Below are 8,528 nucleotides of genomic sequence, written 5' to 3' on the forward strand. Positions count from 1 at the left end.
TCTTTCTGAAATCCCTTTTTCAACTAATTAGGCACGGCTTGTTTGCACTGAAGTTTCATCAATCGTCAGTCATCAGACTCTGCGTAAATGTGGCTAGGCTCTTGCAAAGTAACCACATTAAGGAATCACTCCATCAGGTCTAGTTTCTCTATCTTCATGTATAATAAGTAATACATGCCATCACCTAGCATTTCAGATAATAAATGTTATGTGACTCCTGGTGCTAGGAGGAGGTTTGGAAGCAACTATGTAGATCCTGTTAGTCATGTGTTTCTATGGTTTTTTATAAATATTATGACCATTCTTAGTCAATATATGATGATTACAAATTATTCTTTTTTAATTTCCAGGAGCTATTTTCTTCCAGAGGTCATTTAGAAGGGCTTTCAGATTCATTAGACTCTGATGAATGTAACTTACCAGACAGAAAATATTAACAGGGCCAACATTTAGGTAATTAGGATGAGATTCAGACTCTGAGTTACTGTGAACAAAGAGAAAATAATGAGTAAGAGCAGAAAGACCTCCTCAGTTGATCATGTCTTTGAGGAGATACTTATTTACAAGCATGGGGGGAAAAACTCTCATGAGAAAATTATCTATGTATTGTTGATCAAGAGGAGGTCTGTTGACTTTTGTAGACCTCTAGCTATGCAAGTCAGAATTTTTAAATTTCCTATATTCTCACAGACTACATCATTGTCAAAGTAAAGAGTAATATTGAGTAAAATATAAACACTAAAGGGTAAGAGAACTAAGCAATGTGTGCTGAGAAATTCACCTGGTGCTTTACGTAGAATATGAAAATTTTTCTCTGGACCACTCACTGGCCAAGCTCAAGTTAGATCAAGGATCTTAGGGCTAATAATGCTAACTGAATGACTAAGTAATTATTGGAGTAAAAGCCTTAGAAGCTAGGCTTGTTTGTACCATAAACATAAAGCAGAAAAGAAATAATCCAGTAAAAATTGAATCACATAGTGAAAAGACTCTCATGTCTATTCCCTACATATCTATTTTTGTAAATATCTCTGTTGTTGCTAATTATAACAGGCGCAACCACACTCAGTATTAACAACTTTAATAAGATGCTCTTATAAATAACAGCAATGACAATGAAACTTTTTAAGATCACAGTTGCTTTTGCACATGAAGAGTTTGGACACATCGCTTGATTGGTTGGTTGGTTGGTGAATGTTCGGACACATTTTCCAGTAGGTTTCTCTTTTCCTTCCTTTTTCTCCCTCTCCCTCTTTCCCTCTCTCCCTCCCTCTCCCTCCTTCACCCTCTCTCCCCTTTCCCTTCCCCCTCCCACGCCCCTTTCTCTCCTTTACCCCACCGGCAAGAAAATGGGCACAAAACACAAAGAGTAATTAACTCTAAATTCTAAATTCTCCTCTTTTACCAGTTATCCCTTTTTCCAAGCCTATACATCTGTCTGTCTATCTATCAATTTAACTATCTATCTACTATCTATCTATCTATCTATCTATCTATCTATCTATGTATCATCTATGTATCTATCCATATTTTGTTGCTGAAGAAACTACAGCTCAAAAATGTCCCAATTTTTCAAATTTGGACTTGAAAGAACTAGGATTTTTAACCCATATCTTAACATGAACTTTAACCATGTTTTTTCTATTATACCAAGTGCTAAGTTAAGGGTAAAATTATTATTAGAGGCACACAAATATTTTACTTGATTATATTTAACTTTTAATATATTTTTATTTTTTTAATTTAAACTCTAATTATGTCCATGATTCTGTTTTTGTTGTTGTTTTAATATATTTTATTTATTTTTTACAGAGAGAAAGGTAAAGGGATAGAGAGTGAGAGTTCTCAAGATTGAGAAGAATAGATGGGGGATGAGGTATATTTTGAAGAGAGAATTGAAAGGATGTGGGGGATGAGGAGAAGAGAGGAGTGAGGAATGACTCTCAGGCTTCTGGCTTTGGTAACTGGTTTGATGGTGGTGCCATTGACAGAGATGGAAAGGCTGAGGAGAGCCGGACTCAAGGGGTAAATAAAGGGCTCTGCTTTGGCCATATTGAGCTGGAGATCCTTATGAGACATTCAAGTAGAAATGCCAAATGGGTAATTGATATTTGAGTCTCAAGTATATAGGAAATGCAAGGCCAGGGGATAGAAAGTGGAATACTCTTAACTCTAAAAGGGTTTAATGTGGAAGAGAATGTACATATATCTTCCCCAAACTATCTTCACACTTAGTGCTTTCCACTTGCCCTCATATTCTGAGATGTTACATCATTGTCCTCTCAACTCTGGATGATTCCCCCATCCAAAATCATTTCTTATAAAAAAAAATTCTACTCGTCCCTTCAAGCTAACTAGAAAACAAATACAGGCCCTTCTAATTTTTGTGTTTTTAACTATAAAGTGTCTGTGAAACAGGGGCAGGGGAGGGGAGAACCCCTGCAAACCACAATAAAAACACTAAGGGTTATTTTCAGTGGAAACTGAAAAGGTTTATTTTTCTTATTGCACAAAGAGCTACTCCTGAGACTGATGTGTATTTGGTGCTTAGACAGAAAGTTTATTTATCCTTCATTCATAGCTCTATCACTCCTGTGATGGTTATAAGAGTCTTTAGATGGACTTCAAACTGACTCAGAATTCCAGATTCCGATATCTGGACAAGTCCTCAAAGACTACTCCAACCTGTTCACATTGCATGTGAGAAAACAAAAATCTTAAGTTTGAATGACCAAAATGGTGACACTGGTGTATATTTTATATCCTCTAACTTATGTATTATTTGTAATAACTATAAATATATATGCGAAGACCCTTGAACAATGCTTGGGTTAGGTGCACTAACTCCCTATGCAGTAAAAAAATGCATATAGCTTTTGATTTTCCAAAAACTTAAAAATCACCTACTGTTGATGAGAAGCTTCATCAATAACACAGTTGATTAACATATTTTGTATGCTATGTGTATTATATATTACTAGAGGCCCAGTGCACAAAATTTGTGCACAGGGGAGAGGGTATCCTTCAGCCCAGCCTGCCCCCTCTCCAATCTCAACCCCTGGAGGGATGTCTGACTGCCCACTTAAGCCCGATCCCAGGACTGCTGGCTCCTAACTGTTTACCTGCCTGCCTTCCTGATTGCCCCTAACCGCTTCTGCCTGCCAGCCTGATTGATGCCTAACTGCTCCCTTGCTGGCCTGGTCACCCCTAACTGCCATCCCTTGCTGGCCCAGTAACCCCTAACTGCCCTCCCCTGCAGGCCTGGTCACCCCTAACTGCCCTCCCCTGCTGTTCCATTTGCCCCAACTGCCCTCCCTTGCTGGCCTGGTCATCCCTAACTGCCCTCCCATGCAGGCCTGGTTGCCTCCAACTTCCTCCTCTGCAGGCCTGATCATCCCCAACTGCCCTCCCCTGCCACTATCTTGTGGCAGCCATCTTATGTCCACATGGGGGTGGCCACCTTTGACCATATGGGGGCGGCCATCTTGTGTGTTGGAAAGATGGTCAATTTGCATATTACCTCTTTATTATATAGGATATCCTTACAATAAAGTAAGTGAGCAAAAAGAAAATGTTAAGAAAATCATAAGGAAGAGAAAAATAATTTATAGTATTATGTATATTTATTGAAAAATAATACACATATATTAGTAAGTTCAAACCCATGTTGTTCAAGGGTCAATTGTGTACACATAGTTTTTAATTTTTTTTAAATATATTTTTATTGAATTAAAAAAGAAAGGGTGAAGGAGAGATAGAAACATCAATGATGAGAGAGAATCACTGATTGGGTGCCTCTTGCACTCCACCTACTGGGGATCAATCCCACAACCCAGCATATGTTCTGACTGGAATTGAACCTGGAACCTTTTAATCTGAAGGCTGGCGTTCTAGCCACTGAGCAAAACCAGCTAGGGCAGGTTTTTCTTGCTACCAAGTAAATTGTCCCTTCCTCCACCCAAGACTTGATGAATACAGCTGACTCACTTCACCTTGTGAGTTCTTGGTCAAGGAATGACTGCAATTTTACTTCTAATATTTTAATATATTTCTAAGAGAAAGGGAGAGGGAGAGAGAAACATCAATGATGACAGAGAATCATTGATTGGCTGCCTCCTACATGCCCTCTACTAGAGATTGAGCTCACAACCTGGGCATGTGCCCTTGATTGGAATCCAAATTGGGTTTCCTTCAGTCCACAGGCCAATAATCTATCCACTGAGCCAAACCAGCTAGAGTTCTCATATACTTTTTAAAGCTATAGAGATCTGCCTGCAAGTTCACTTATTCCAGGTACCAGAGTTATCTCTAATTCAAACTTGTCTCTTCTCTTACATATTCACAGAGATTTCATATAAGAGGACTTCCATAACACAGTTTCATCTCATTATTTAACTGAAGGAGATCTTCTCCAATAGGAAAATGCATAAGATAATGTATATAATAGATTTTAAAACCTTATAATAATTTATATAACTAGAATCTACAATATTTTCTCCCACTTTGTTCTTATTCTTTTTAATGATTAAATCCACAGATGCTCAACTAAGAGTTTTGGAAATGCTGAAAAGTTGGAGGAAGACAAAAATAAAATTCCACAAGCCTTATATAATCACAGTTTATATTTTATTATATTTCCTTCCAGATCTTACTTTATGCATATAGGTTTATATTTGTTTTATGTGTGTGTGTGTGTGTGTGTGTATGTATGTATGTGTGTGTGTGTGTATGTAAGTATATGTTTATGTAGTGTTTGCATATATTCATAAATGTATATACAGGGTATCCCAAAAATTTATACACACTTTAACAGCTGATAGCTCAATTTTGAAAATGAAATGTATTTAATTTAATAAACATTGCCTTTGTAATTACTCAAAGTGTGTGTACATATATTGGGGACACCCTATCTATCTATCTCTCCTCTCTCTCTCTCTCTCTCTCTCTCTCTCTCTCTCTCTATATATATATATATATATATATATATAGGCCTAAGTGACTGTTACTACTGGCCAACTTCCTGTCCATCCCTCCCACTGGACAGCCAGGTGGTCAGTGCACTCCCACAGCAAACCTCCTGTAGCTGGCCAACCTCCCACGGTCCCTCCCCCTAGCTGGCCAGCCCCGATCGGCCCAGATCAGGTTGGCTCCAACTTCCCATGGTCCCTCCCCGCACCGGCCAACCTCCCGCAGTCCCTCCTCCCAGCTGGCTGGCCCCAATCAGGACTGGGCAAGACAGCCCCAATTGGCTCTAATCACAAGCCAGGCCAAGAGACCCCATCCAGGCACAAATTCATGCACTGGGCCTCTAGTATATTACATATGTACATATATTCATATACACACACACACACACACACACACACACACACACACACACATATATATATATATATATATATATATATATATACACACAATTATATACACATATATACATATAGACACAGATACATACAAATAAATAAAATATTTCTATGTTTTTAATTATTTATATTCTCTAATTTTTCTCCAAATATGTGTGTGTGTGTGTGTGTGTGCACATGGCACATTATAAGTGCCCAATTAAGTGTTGGCTCTGTTAGTGTTATAACTAAAGATGCAGAGTGGGTGTTGAAAGAGGTTAGGAGTGTTCCTTGGCCAAGGCTTTTGAATTTACTCACAGAGCAGGAGTCAAGGCCAGCAGACTTTATGACTCTCACAATCCTGTTCTGGAACTGGCAGAGAATGGCCATAATGACTGATGTTTACATCACCAAAACCCCTGAACCAAGACCAGAAATGACAACAAACCCAATTATGTTCATTCTCCTGCTTTGAGAATGATTGGTAGTATAGAAAATACTTGAGGGATGGCAAATCCATCACAATTTTAATTCTCATTCTCAAGACTTTAGAATAAAACCAATGACTTTCTTCCTAACAACTACCATCTTCCTCCAAATATCCATTTTGCTATCAATCCCTACAGGCCTAGGTTTTGCATTCTCAAAATGGTAAGTGTTGTTCTAGAGACATAAAAGGTGTTTACTGAGGTGGGGAAGAAAGAACATTAGCCAGTGAGTTCAGGAACCTATTTTCTCACATGATTTTTGACTTCTGGTTAAACTCCTTTCCCAGTTATAAAGCTTTGTTTTACAAAACTTAAGTATAGTTAGCATCACTAAGAAAAGGTTAAAATTGGTATGTCAGGGAAATCAAGTGAACTTTGGATTATTTTGTAAACCAGAAGGGACAGAGGTGAAAGGTGACTAATTACCAAAATTATTTGGTAGCCAATTTTTCTTTTCTTTTCTCTACTGGGACAAAATAGGCTGACTTAGCCTCAGACTTCAGAGGTTTGACACAAGGAAGAATTCATTAATAAGGGAGAGTTGATTGACACAAGAATGAATGGCTGAGTTTGTGAAATTTTCTCCATAGAGCTCTCAGAACAGGCATGGTTCTCATCTGTCTTTGGTTGACTGTGTAGATCCCACTTTGAATGGGAAAGTATGGATTCACCAGTTGACCAGGGCTCATTCAATCCTCTGACTCGATGAAGCAAACTTTGGTCTATGGACACTGGAAACACTCAATGACGTCTTGTGATTACATGCCTCCCAAGAGTCACATTGGGAGCCAACATTGTGACAAATAACTAGCATTATCCAGATTGTGAATATAAGCTCATAAATGTTTCTCTTTCCAATACTACATGTGAACATATGCTCACAAATCATCTGGTGGGAATTCTCAAAGTATGATCGATGTATGGTATACCCAAATTCCCTGGAAACACTTCACTATTGTAAACACTTCGCTATGTAAAAGCTTTGGGGATATGAGTCTTTATTTCCATTTTTCTTCCTTTATTTGAAGGACTACACATATACATTAATTTATATACCATAGTAGAATCAGATTATTTTTGGCATCTAAAATAGCTTTAAGTAACTTTGAGTGAGGGTTATATATTTCTTGATATCCCAAGACATTACTGTGATTTTTTTTAAAGTAAGTAAAGAAATACAAATAAATAAAAACCAAAAAGCCTTCATGTTGTCTTTTCCTATTTTTATTTCATGGCCCTCCTTATCTGTCAATTAATTCAATGGAAGTAAAAACCTGGTTTTGCACGAAAATCACACTTGACTTAGAAAGTTGTGCAGCAGATGCCTTTTTCACATTGATTTATTTGCCATTGTTTTATTGTTTACTAGAGACTCAGTGCAAAATAATTCACCTTCTCGCAGTCTGAGACACCTCAGGGGATGTCCACCTGCCAGCTTAGGCCCGTGCCCCAGGAGGTTGAGCCTTAGCTGGGAGCCTTTTGGGAATGTATGACTGATAGGCAGCAGTCAGTACAAGTTGTAGCTAAGCAAAGCTCCCCCTGTGAGAGCACTGACCATCAAACGGCAGCTCCTACATTGAGCATCTGCCTCCTGGTGGTCAGTGTGAGTCATAGTGACTGGTCATTCTGCCATTAGGGTCAATTTGCATATTACCCTTTTATTATATAGGATTTTTCTACCGGTATGTCCTGATGAAAAATACATAATTAGGCTTACTATGTAATTAATGTACAGTATCAAGTGATATCTGGTATAGAAAAGTAGAATGTAATTAGATTGAAGGTTAAATATTATTTTAAAGACAAAATGCTATTAAAAGTAATATTAAAATGTGCCTATTCCAATTTGGAATTTAATCTAAATATATATATATATATATCTGCGCTCCTCTCCACTAGACTATAACTTCCAGGAAGGCAGGAATCCCCAGTTTGTTCAATGCTGAATATTACCAACCACCTATAGTAACTAATTAGAAAGCATCTACTAATATGTAACTTTTTTTTTCTATATTGTACAGCCCCATTCAGTGCTCACAGCCCAAGGGTAAGGAGGCTGAGCAATGGTTTGAGGCTGCAACTTCCTCTGGCATGGATATGTAACTTTTTTAATACAGAGAGATAGGAACCACGAAGAAAGATCTTTAATTACCAGTGAATTAATGAACAGGTGAGGAGGGCCATGAAATAATAATTTAAAAATGTAAGAGTAGACTTCAGCAGACTGGCTAAAGAGAGTCCTGGGAAATCAATTACTGTTACTTGAGGAAATGACAAAACTGAGACTTAGGGAATTTAACTTGCCAAGTTCATACAAACAGCAAGTGACAGGGCATACATTGGCTCCTCAAAAACTGTTGGATAAATGAATGAGATCATACATTCACAAGAAAAGTTGCCCACATGTTGTTGGGGTATTCTACCTATAATAATGTTCTTTTCTTTTTAACAACGTTGCTTTCCCAAAATTTAATATGTCAGTCCTAATTTTGTATTTATGAAACTCCAAAACATTGATTCACTCATCCCCTTGATATCTCTTCAATTCATTATTTCATTCATTTAACCAAGATTTATTGACTGTAGCAAATGTCAAATGCTATTCTAAGAACACAATAAAGACATCATGTCTGCCCTTATGGTGCTTAATGGGGTCAGACTAATAGCAAATCATCTTATAAATATGAAATTACCT

The 8,528-nt window shown here is 37.7% G+C and overlaps 1 pseudogene; it reads right to left on the bottom strand.

Moving 5' to 3' along the window:
* Positions 1-7,844: 7,844 nt before the first annotated feature.
* Positions 7,845-7,948, bottom strand: LOC118708550 (annotated as a pseudogene).
* Positions 7,949-8,528: the final 580 nt, after the last annotated feature.

Source organism: Pipistrellus kuhlii, unplaced genomic scaffold, assembly GCF_014108245.1.
Source record: "Pipistrellus kuhlii isolate mPipKuh1 unplaced genomic scaffold, mPipKuh1.p scaffold_m20_p_6, whole genome shotgun sequence".
Lineage (NCBI taxonomy): Eukaryota > Metazoa > Chordata > Mammalia > Chiroptera > Vespertilionidae > Pipistrellus > Pipistrellus kuhlii.